The following is a 10,169-nucleotide window of genomic DNA, read 5'->3' on the forward strand; positions in this document are numbered from 1 at the left end:
CTACCTTCTATAATCACTATAGACTTGACCTTTCATCAACTTCTGACTTAAGCTTTGGCAGGACTGTCCTTGGCATGGTGGTCCCACCCAGGTGATGGTCTCTGGAATCTCTCCAGTGGGTGCTGTCGTGGCGAAGGGTAAAAAGCTGAATTACTTACCGGTAATGCTCTTTTAATGAGTCCATGACAGCACCCGCTCACTTCCCTCCCTGCTAAGATATCAATAATAAAATATATCTGCTAAAGATGAATAAGTAAAGTTAGACATGGAAAGACAATGTCTAACCCTTGGCGGTCCTCCTGGTACTCTGAAATGCAAAACTGAGGAGGAAAGGCGGACCGCCCCCTTTTATCTTTCTGTAGGGTTTCCTGTTCCAAATGGGGCGGATCCGACACCTCCAGTGGGTGCTGTCGTGGACTCATTAAAAGAGCATTACCGGTAAGTAATCCGGCTTTTTTTCTTGTATACCTTTTTCTCAAACATTGTGTTTGTGCAATTCTCGTTGTTGCCATTACTGATCTCCTCTCCCTGCGTGGAGTATTCCTTGTATAATAACCTGTTCTAGTAAATCCTGTTAACCCCTTCTCTTCCTCCGGCTCTTCACTGCATCCAATGAACTTCTCCCTTTACACTTAAACAATAGAAATAAAGAGGGACAATGATTACAACTCTACAACAACTTAAAATTCAAAACCTAAATCTGAAAAATCTTTCAGGTTCACTGGCACATCTTGTTGAATGATCCTATTTTGGAGAAATTACCCAAAAACCCAGGTTGACATTTCATGGAGCTAGTCACTTTTCATGGCCAAGCTGCGAGTCAGGATATTCAAAAAGTTCAAGGTCAGGAGGCTACATCATAAACAGAAGGAAGAAACCAGTGTAGTCAGGTAACATTCCGAGGTCAGAATATCAGGAGGATAGTGGGTCAGAGCAGAAGGGGTTAAACAGACAGATAATCCGAATGAGGTCCAAGGTTGGGCAACGAAAGATCAACATACAGAACTCGGGGCACAGAGGAAACAACACTGAGCTGAATGTGCATCTGGAAGAAACAGCTCAGTTACGTAGCATGGCAATCACCTGGGATAATGAACACTTGGCAACAGCTAACTCCTCCCAGTCTCAGATTGGATAGTCAGCTGTTAATAAAAGTACTGACAGCTTCATCATGCCCTGTACCAGATTGGATGACTGAGCGGTCAGTAACTGCAATTCAGACACACTGAGGGGTGGAACCATGACAGCTCCAAGGAAACTAAAATCAAGATCCACCACACCTGAAACAGTTTAATCACAATTACCATGTGGAATTTTTAAGTGCAACAATAAGCTGTGTTGCTGCTCTGTTATGGATCAAACAGTATCCTCGTGTCCAGCACTGGCATAACATTCACAATTGATAGCTCACACGCACATAACAATTTGTAATATATGATGGAGCGTCCTTGTAATACACAATCTGTAGGGCGAACCACTCAGCCTTTGCACAATAGAATTATTTCACACAGGTAAAATATACGGAAGGGTTTTCTCAATCATGGGCTCTTGGCACTTCAGTATTAAACATAAGAATCATGAGGATATGCGTATCACCCCGACAGAACATGTCCCTATTGAAACACAAAACCATATTCAATATTTAATTGGCAAATAAATTTATTGGATTTACAAGCTGAACACCTTAAAACCTAATGGTTTGAATGAAATTACTGATGTGTTATTATAGAATTCCTTTACTAATTTTTATATAATTTCTGTTGTGCTTTTATAAAATTGTCCTTTTAACAGCAGCAGTTAAGGGGCCTTATTTATCAGCGACACTTTTTAACGGCGCTGAGAAATAAGTGTTGGAAAATCTCTGGGGTCTCGGCTACTGGGGGCAGCGGAGACCCTGGAGAACATGATTCGGGTCTGTTTTTACCATACCCAGTCTCGTGATCGCTGTTGTTCACTGAATAATGGCAATCGTAAAAAAGTTAGAAGTTTCAATTTATTTTCTCTATCCTCTATGAATTCACATACCTGAGGAGAGAAATGGGGTCCCCTGTGCCTCCCCCCTTGTTACCTCAGCCATCCCTGGACCCTCCTGCTCTGTCCCCCCTGGCCCTCTTCCTGGAAGAAAATCTGATGTGCCGGCTGGTACCCAGCAACAATGGGAGATTTTTCCTAATGGTTCATTTTGATCACTGTGATAGACCCTATCACAGTGATCAAAATAAAAAAAATAGTAAATCAAACCCCCCCTTTGTCACCCCCTTAGGTAAAAATAAGTTGGGTTGTAGTTAGGGGTGTGTTTGGGATTAGAGTTGGCGTTAGAAATGGGGGGGGGGGGGTTTCCACTGTTTAAGAACATCAGGGGGTCTCCAAATGCCTGACATTGTTTCCAGAGCCAATTTTGTGTTCAAAAAGTCAAATGGTGCTCCCTCCCTTCTGAGCCCTGCATTGCGCTCAAACTTTTCCCCACAGCATACTCGGGAGAAATTTCACAACAAATTTTGTGGTCCATTTTACCTTGTGAAAATAAAGTTCAGGTCTAAAGTACATCTTTTAATTATTTTGGGAAAAATGCTTATTTTCTTTCCTTCCACGTTGCTTTAGCTCTTGTGAAGCACCTGAAGGGTTAATAAACTTCTTGAATGTGATTTTGAGCACATTGAGGGGTGCAGTTCTTAGAATAGTGTCACTTTTGGATATTTTCTGTCATATTGACCCCCCCTACCAAACTCCCTTCAAATGTGAGGTGGTCCCTAAAAAAAAAATTGCAGGAAAAATGAGAAATTGCTGTTGAACTTTTTAACCCTTATAACATCCTAACAAATTTTTTTTCCAAAATTACGCGAAAGTAAAGTTGACATATGGGAAATGTTTAACTGCTTTGTGTGACCTAATTCTCTGATGTAAGGGCATCAAAATTTAAGTTTGAAAAGTGGCATCCGTTGAAGCGTTCCAGAGCTATAACCTCATAAGGTGACAGTGGTCAAAATTGTACAAATTGGCCTTGTCATTCAGGTCAAAATTGACTTGGTCACTAAGGGGTTAATATATTAAATCAAGTGAATACAAACTATGATTTAATCACCAAAATATTAATATATCACTCTATAATTAACACACATTATGTTTTTAACCCCCTTTCCAACATCGGGCGTACATTTACGCCGATGTCAGACTCCCTCCCTTTGATGTGGACTCCAGTGGTGAGCCCACATCTTTCCCAGGACATGTCGACTGTTTTGAACAGCTGACATGTGCCCGCAATAGCCGCGGGTGGAATCTCGATCCACCAGCGGCTATTAACTAGTTAAATGCCGCCGTCAAACGCCGACAGGGGCATTTAAATGATGCTTCCGGCAATCGTGCCGTAAATACGCACATCGGTGACCTGCGTCATGTGATCGCGGGTCACTGGTGTGTCAGCATGACAATCCGAGGTCTCCTGGAGACAGCTACAGTTGTCCGTGCCGGATTGCTGTGAGCGCCATCCAGTGGCCCGCAAAAAATTAGCCCTTACATGGCCGTATTGATGGAAAAATAAAGAAATTATGGCTCTGGAAAGGAGGGAGCGAAAAACCAAAACTCAAAACCAAATAAAGCTTCGGGGGTTAAAGGGAATCAGGCCCAAAAATAGGTGACAATCAGCTTCCAGCACCGCCAGCAGGGGCTTATCTACAGCATTCTGTAATGCTGTACATACGCCCCTGATGTAACCTGAAAGATAAGAAAAATGAGTTATATTATACTCACCCAGGGGCGGTCCGGGGTCCCGTCCAGTCTGGAGGGTGTTGCGGTCCGGTCCGGCCCAGCGCTTCCCATCTTTACGCAGTGACGTCCTCTTCTTTGCTTCCAGTCCCGGTCCCTCAACAGGGCAGAGCAGTGCCCTAGAGCCGGGACTAGAACAAAGAAGAGGACGTCACAGTTAGAAGATGGGAGGCACCGGACCGTGACACCCATCAGACCAAAACCGGACCCGAACCGCCCCGGGGTGAGTATGATATAACAAATTTTTCTTATCTTTCAGGTTACATCAGGGGCTTATCTACAGCGTTACAGAATGCTGTAGATAAGGCCCTGATGGCGGTGTCAGCAGCTGATAGGCCCAAAAATAGGTGACCGATTCCCTTTAAGTAACTTACAGTATATACAAGCCGATTCCATGATTGACACCTACTGAAGATCACAATATAATGAATAGCAAACCCTTATATGATCAATTTTTAAATCATGATTGCTGTATTGTCTTTTTTTGCCAGTGATAATAAAGAGTTCATTTCAACTAACTAGTTTTGCCATGCTGGGATGGGCAGGATGGTGCTAGCAAGACCTCAATATAAATTATTCAAACATCACCATGATCAGACTGCTTTTTCCCTCCCTCCCATTTTGATAAATTTATTTTATTTTTTTGTATACATAACTTTACCGTCGGCGGCCGTCCCCGCCGCCGTCCCATCAGCAGTGGGGCCAGCCGCTGCGTCCTCTTACCAGGCTACATCCTGCCTCGCTATTCCCTTCTCTCGCGCGCTCCCACCTCCTTCCTTCCAGTCAGCTGCGGTCCTGCGCATGCGCCTTAGGCCGCGGGCGCGTGCCCTGCGGCTTTCTTAACCCTGCTGTGGGCGTCTTCTGAGGGTATGGCCAGCCAATCACCTGCTGGCAGGGGATATATCAGGCATCTCCCATAAGTGGAGGACGCCTGGTTATCGTGTGTCATTTCCTGCGCTAATCTGGCCGCCTTATAGTGTGTCTATAAGCCTTTCTGCCTGTCGTTCCTCCTGTCCCTGCCTTTGGTGTCCCTGCCATAGTGTTCTATAGCCTGTCTTCCTGCCTGTTATCCATTTTGCCCCTGCCTCCGGTTTCCCAGTCTGTGTCTCCTCTGTGACAGAAACACCGCACTGAACTTGCTCACTGAGCCAGTGCGCGTGTCCTGAGTAAAGCGAACTGTGCTCAAAGATACCTGTGGAGCGGGCAGCAGCCGAGTAGATGCGTACTTCAGAGCCGCAGGACCTGAAGCACGTGACTGCTAGGGGTGTGGCCTAAACTCCAGAGAGCTAGGAGCTGCAAGAGAACTCCTAGCAGGGTAACTGCGAGACAAAGTTATCAAGGGGCATAGACAGGGAGGATAGTCAGGACGTAGCCAATAAGTCATACACAGAGATAGCTGCAAGGTACAAGAGGGGCGAGCAGAGAGTAGTCAGATCACAGGCAATGAGTCATACACAGAGAGGATAGCACAGTACAGAATCAACAGGCAAACTCACAACGGGAAACAGAACCGGGTCAGAACCATATAAACAAGCTATAACAACGAACAGGCACAGGCACACAGAGGTCAGCACACTCGGCCAAAGGCAAAAGTATAAATGGCAGGGATTGGAGCTTCCCAGGGGTTTAAGAAACTCTCCCAGAACCAGAAAGAGGCCACAATCATTAACCCCAGGTGTGCAGGTCAAAACCTGCACTGAGCTCCAGACATTAACCCCTGACGTGCAGCTCAAAAACCTGCACTGGGATCGTGACAGTACCCCCCTCTCAACGGGGGGCCTCTGGACTCCCAGGCTTCCCCGAGTACTTGGCATGGAAAGCCCGAATGAGGTGATCTGCATGTACAGAGCGAGCAGGGACCCAAGAGCGCTCCTCTGGTGCATATCCCTTCCAGTGGACCAGGTACTGAAAAGAGCGGCGCACCCGCCGAGAGTCCACAATATGTCCGACCTCATACTCCAGTTGACCCTCCACCAGCACTGGAGGAACAACAGGCTCGGAGTCCTCTTTGACAGACCCTACGGATTTCAACAGAGATTTATGGAACACATTGGATATTTTTAAGGAGGCGGGGAGACGCAACCTATATGCCACTGGGTTGACTATCTCCATAATCTCGTACGGACCAATGAACTTTGGTCCCAACTTAGCTGATGGTACCTTTAAGTTGATGTTACGTGTGGAAAGCCAAACCTTCTCTCCCACCTGAAACATGTCTCCCGAGGCTCTCTTTTTTTGTCAGCAAAATATTTGTACCTCCCCTGGGCCCGAGAGATATTACGCTGGACTTCAGCCCAGAGGTTTTTTAACCGTTGAACGGACCCCTCAACCCCTGGACAACCGGAATCCACCCGTGAAAACTCCCCAAAATGCGGATTAAACCCATAGTTAATCAGGAATGGTGACATGTTGGTAGACTGACTCACTCGGTTGTTAAAAGCGAATTCCGCCAACGGTAATGCATCACACCAATCCTCCTGTCTGGCGGAGGTCAGACACCTGAGAATTTGTTCCAGGGATTGATTGGTGCGTTGTGTCTGACCATTACTCTCCGGGTGATATGCCGACGAGAAGGAGAGTGAGATGCCCAATTTCATACAGAACGCCCTCGAAAATTTGGCCACAAACTGCACACCTCTGTCAGACACAGCATTCAGGGGTACCCCATGCAATCGGACCACATGCTGCACAAACAACCTTGATAATGTTTCTGCTGAGGGTAATGCTGCCAAGGGAATGAAATGGGCCTGTTTAGAAAACCTATCCACCACCACCCAGATCACGGTATTGGCCCTCGAAGGTGGAAGGCCAGTAATAAAATCCATGGAAATATGAGTCCATGGCCTATCAGGAACCGGTAAAGGTATGAGTTCCGCAGCCGGCTGGTTATGCGAGCTTTTGGAACGGGCACACACGCCACAAGCAGAAACAAATTCCTTGACATCGGACCTTAATGAAGGCCACCAAAAACTCCCTGGCTACTGCCTCTCTAGTGGCCGTGATACCTGGATGAGCACTCAGCCTAGACTCATGAAACTCCTGCAGAAGTCTAGGCCGCAATGAATCTGGAACAAACAGTTTATCCCCTGGCCTGGTTGCCAGAGCTAGGGCCTGAGCCCTTAGAATTTCTTGTTCCAACTCAGTTGAGACCCCCGCCACTACCACCCCTGGGGGAAGAATGGAGGACGGCGGCTCAGGGGGAGACACTGGGTCAAAACTTCTGGACAGGGCATCCGCTTTAACATTTTTGGACCCCGGTCGAAAAGTAATGGAGAACTGAAATCGTGAAAAAAAAAAAAAAAAAAAGTGACTAATGGGCTGGTCTAGGAGTAAGCCTCTTAGCAGATTCAAGGTATGCCAAATTCTTGTGATCCGTGACAACCGTGATAGGGTGAGCCGCCCCTTCCAAAAAGTGCCTCCATTCCTCAAACGCCAGCTTGACAGCAAGAAGTTCTCTATTGCCTACATCATAGTTTTTCTCGGCTGAAGAGAACTTCTTGGAGAAGAAGGCACAGGGTTTGAGATTGGTAAGGGTGGCCGGACCCTGGGACAGCACAACCCCCACCCCCACTTCAGACGCATCCACCTCCACAATGAATGGTTTGGACGGGTCTGGTTGTACCAACACCGGGGCAGACATGAAACATTTCTTAATCGCTGAGAAGGACTCCTTTAGCGAGTACAGACCAATTTTTTACATCAGCCCCCTTCTGGGTAAGATCCGTGAGTGGTTTAACCACTTGTGAGAAACCTTTAATGAATCTTCGATAATAGTTCGCAAATCCTAAGAAGTGCTGGAGCCCCTTGAGATCTCGAGGCTGAACCCAGTCAGCGATCGCCAGCACCTTCTTAGGATCCATACGAAACCCCTCACAGGACACAATCAACCCCAGAAAAGACAGTTCCTGTACAAAAACCGAACATTTTCCCAATTTAGCGAACAATCGGTTCTCCCTGAGTCTCTGGAGAACTGTCTGTAGATGTTGCAAGTGAGATTGGCTGTCCGGGGAATACACCAAAATGTCATCTAAATAAATAATAACAAAATGGCCTATCAGGTCAGAAAACACAACATTGATGAAATTCTGGAAAATAGCGGGTACATTAGTTAACCCAAACGGCATTACCAGGTTCTCAAAGAGTCCTTCTGATGTGAGGAACGCAGTTTTCCACTCGTCCCCATCCCAAACCCTTATCAGATTGTAGGCCCCCCGCAGATCTAACTTTGAGAACCATTGGGCCCCAGCTAACTGGCTACATAAGTCTGGGATGAGGGGAAGTGGGTAAGTGTTCCTATCAGGTTATCTTGTTCAGTTCCCGAAATTCGAGGCACGGCCGCAAACCACCATCTTTCTTCTTCACAAAGAAGAATCCTGCTGCCACAGGTGACACAGAAGGCCTGATATGCCCTTTGCGGAGACTCTCAGCTATGTACTCCTTCATGGCTTGGCGCTCAGGCCCAGACAAATTGAACAATCGAGCCTTAGGTAACTTGGCTCCGGGTACTAAATCAATGGCACAATCGTAGGGTCCATGTGGTGGCAGCGCCTCAGCCTCACTTTCGGAAAAAACGTCTTTGAAATCCTTCAGGTACTCCGGAATACCTTCCAGACCGACAGACGACACAGATGTCCCAGCTTACCACATTTATCCTTACATCCCCATTGAGTGATCTCCCCTGTAACCCAATCAATGGTAGGATTATGGCATTGAAGCCAAGACATCCCCAGTACCAGTCCTGCAGGCAAGTTATCTAGCACAAGACAACTTAGTTTTTCCACATGAGTGGAACCCACTTTTAGAGAAAAAGTTCAGACCTGCAACAGATACCGTCCTGGGTAAGAGGAGACGAGTCAATTGCCAGAAGTTTAACAGGATCGTGAAGCCTGACTATCCCTATCTTATTAAGAGTCATAACTTTGGTATCAATCAAGTTCACAGCAGAACCACAGTCAACAAAAGCAGTAGTCTGAACCGGACCATTACCAAGTTCCAGTTCCACCTGCAGCACCATTTTTGCACGTGAGGAAAATTGTACCTGAAGGTCTGGGTAGCCTCCTCGACTACTACCCAGAACTAGTCGTTTCCCGCCATCTTGGAGGATGACGGACAGGAGGGGCAGTCCTTCTTCCAGTGTCTAGATTTCCCTGTTGTGAGTTCATTTTCCGGTCCACCAGTTGTGAGTTCTCCTTCCAGGCTCTCTCTGGTGGTAACTGGAGGTAGTGAGGCTGATTTAATCAGTAGTGATCTGCCACCTGATAATGAGGATGACGATTGGACCTCAGGAATCTCAGACTGGATTTAAGACAGCCGACGCCCTAGTCTGGTGCTGGTGATTCCTTCTGGCTTGTCAGGTCTTGGTTTTCAGCTCTGTTCCAGTCATCTAAAGCTAAGTTTTTCTGCTAATGTTCACACTTGATTTTGTTGGTCTATTCAGTCTTTCGTGTGGTCAGCCAGCCCCGGCTGGGGCTGCGCTAAATTTCCACTCTTATTTATCTGTATTTGCTAATTGCTTTTTGTCCCTTATTAGATTGGCCTCTTTTTGCTCTGTCTCAGAATATTTCAGAGTGCTGATATAGTAGGAGAAGTCTAGTGACTTCAGGGTTAATTTTGCTATCAGAAGTGTTGGACTTTATTTTTGTAGGGTTTTTTTTGCAGATTGCAGATAGTGTCTTTCCTTTCCTATCCTTTCTAGTTAGTTTGGGCCCCATCGTTTCCTCAGCCTATTTTCCTGCCTGTGTTTGTGCTTTCATCTTGTTTCACCGTCAATACATGTGTGGGGGCTGTCTTTCCTTTGGGGTCTGCTCTGGGGCAGTTAGTTTTCCCCTTTTCTTGCTTCAGGCTTATTTAGACCTCCTGCTGTGACGAAGCGTCTAGGACCATCGTAGGTACGCTCCACGGCTGCTTATAGTTGTGTGGTTAGGATCAGGGATCTGCAATCTGCATAGTTACCAACCTCTGTGGTTTTCTGTGACTTAGCTTGTTTTGTTTTTTTTCTCCTCGGTGACCCATTCATTACATTCCCCACAATAGAAGCACAACTGCTTTTCCTGGCGGCGTCTTCTTTCCTTTTCCTCACAGGTGACAGCGCTCACCTCCATAGCCACAGGAAGAGTCTGTGTCTCATCTCCACTGAAGAATAATGGTGTTTCCCATTGCATAACGCCTCTAGCCCGCAGTCTGCGATCCATGAGAACCGCTTGGGTCATGGCATCCTCCAGGGAGTCAGGCGGAGGATGGAGTGCCAAAGCATCCTTCAGACGTTCACACAGACCTCTACGGAACAGTCCCCAAGGGCTGCATCACTCCAGAAAATCTCGGCTGCCCAACGTCTGAATTCAGTATAGAACCATTCGGCTGAGTGCTCCCCCTGACAGACACTCATCACCTTGTCCTCAGCCAAACAC

The sequence above is a fragment of the Dendrobates tinctorius genome, unplaced genomic scaffold (genome assembly GCF_039654945.1).
Source record: "Dendrobates tinctorius isolate UK_male_01 unplaced genomic scaffold, ASM3965494v1 ptg000159l, whole genome shotgun sequence".
In the NCBI taxonomy this organism is placed as follows: Eukaryota; Metazoa; Chordata; class Amphibia; order Anura; family Dendrobatidae; genus Dendrobates; species Dendrobates tinctorius.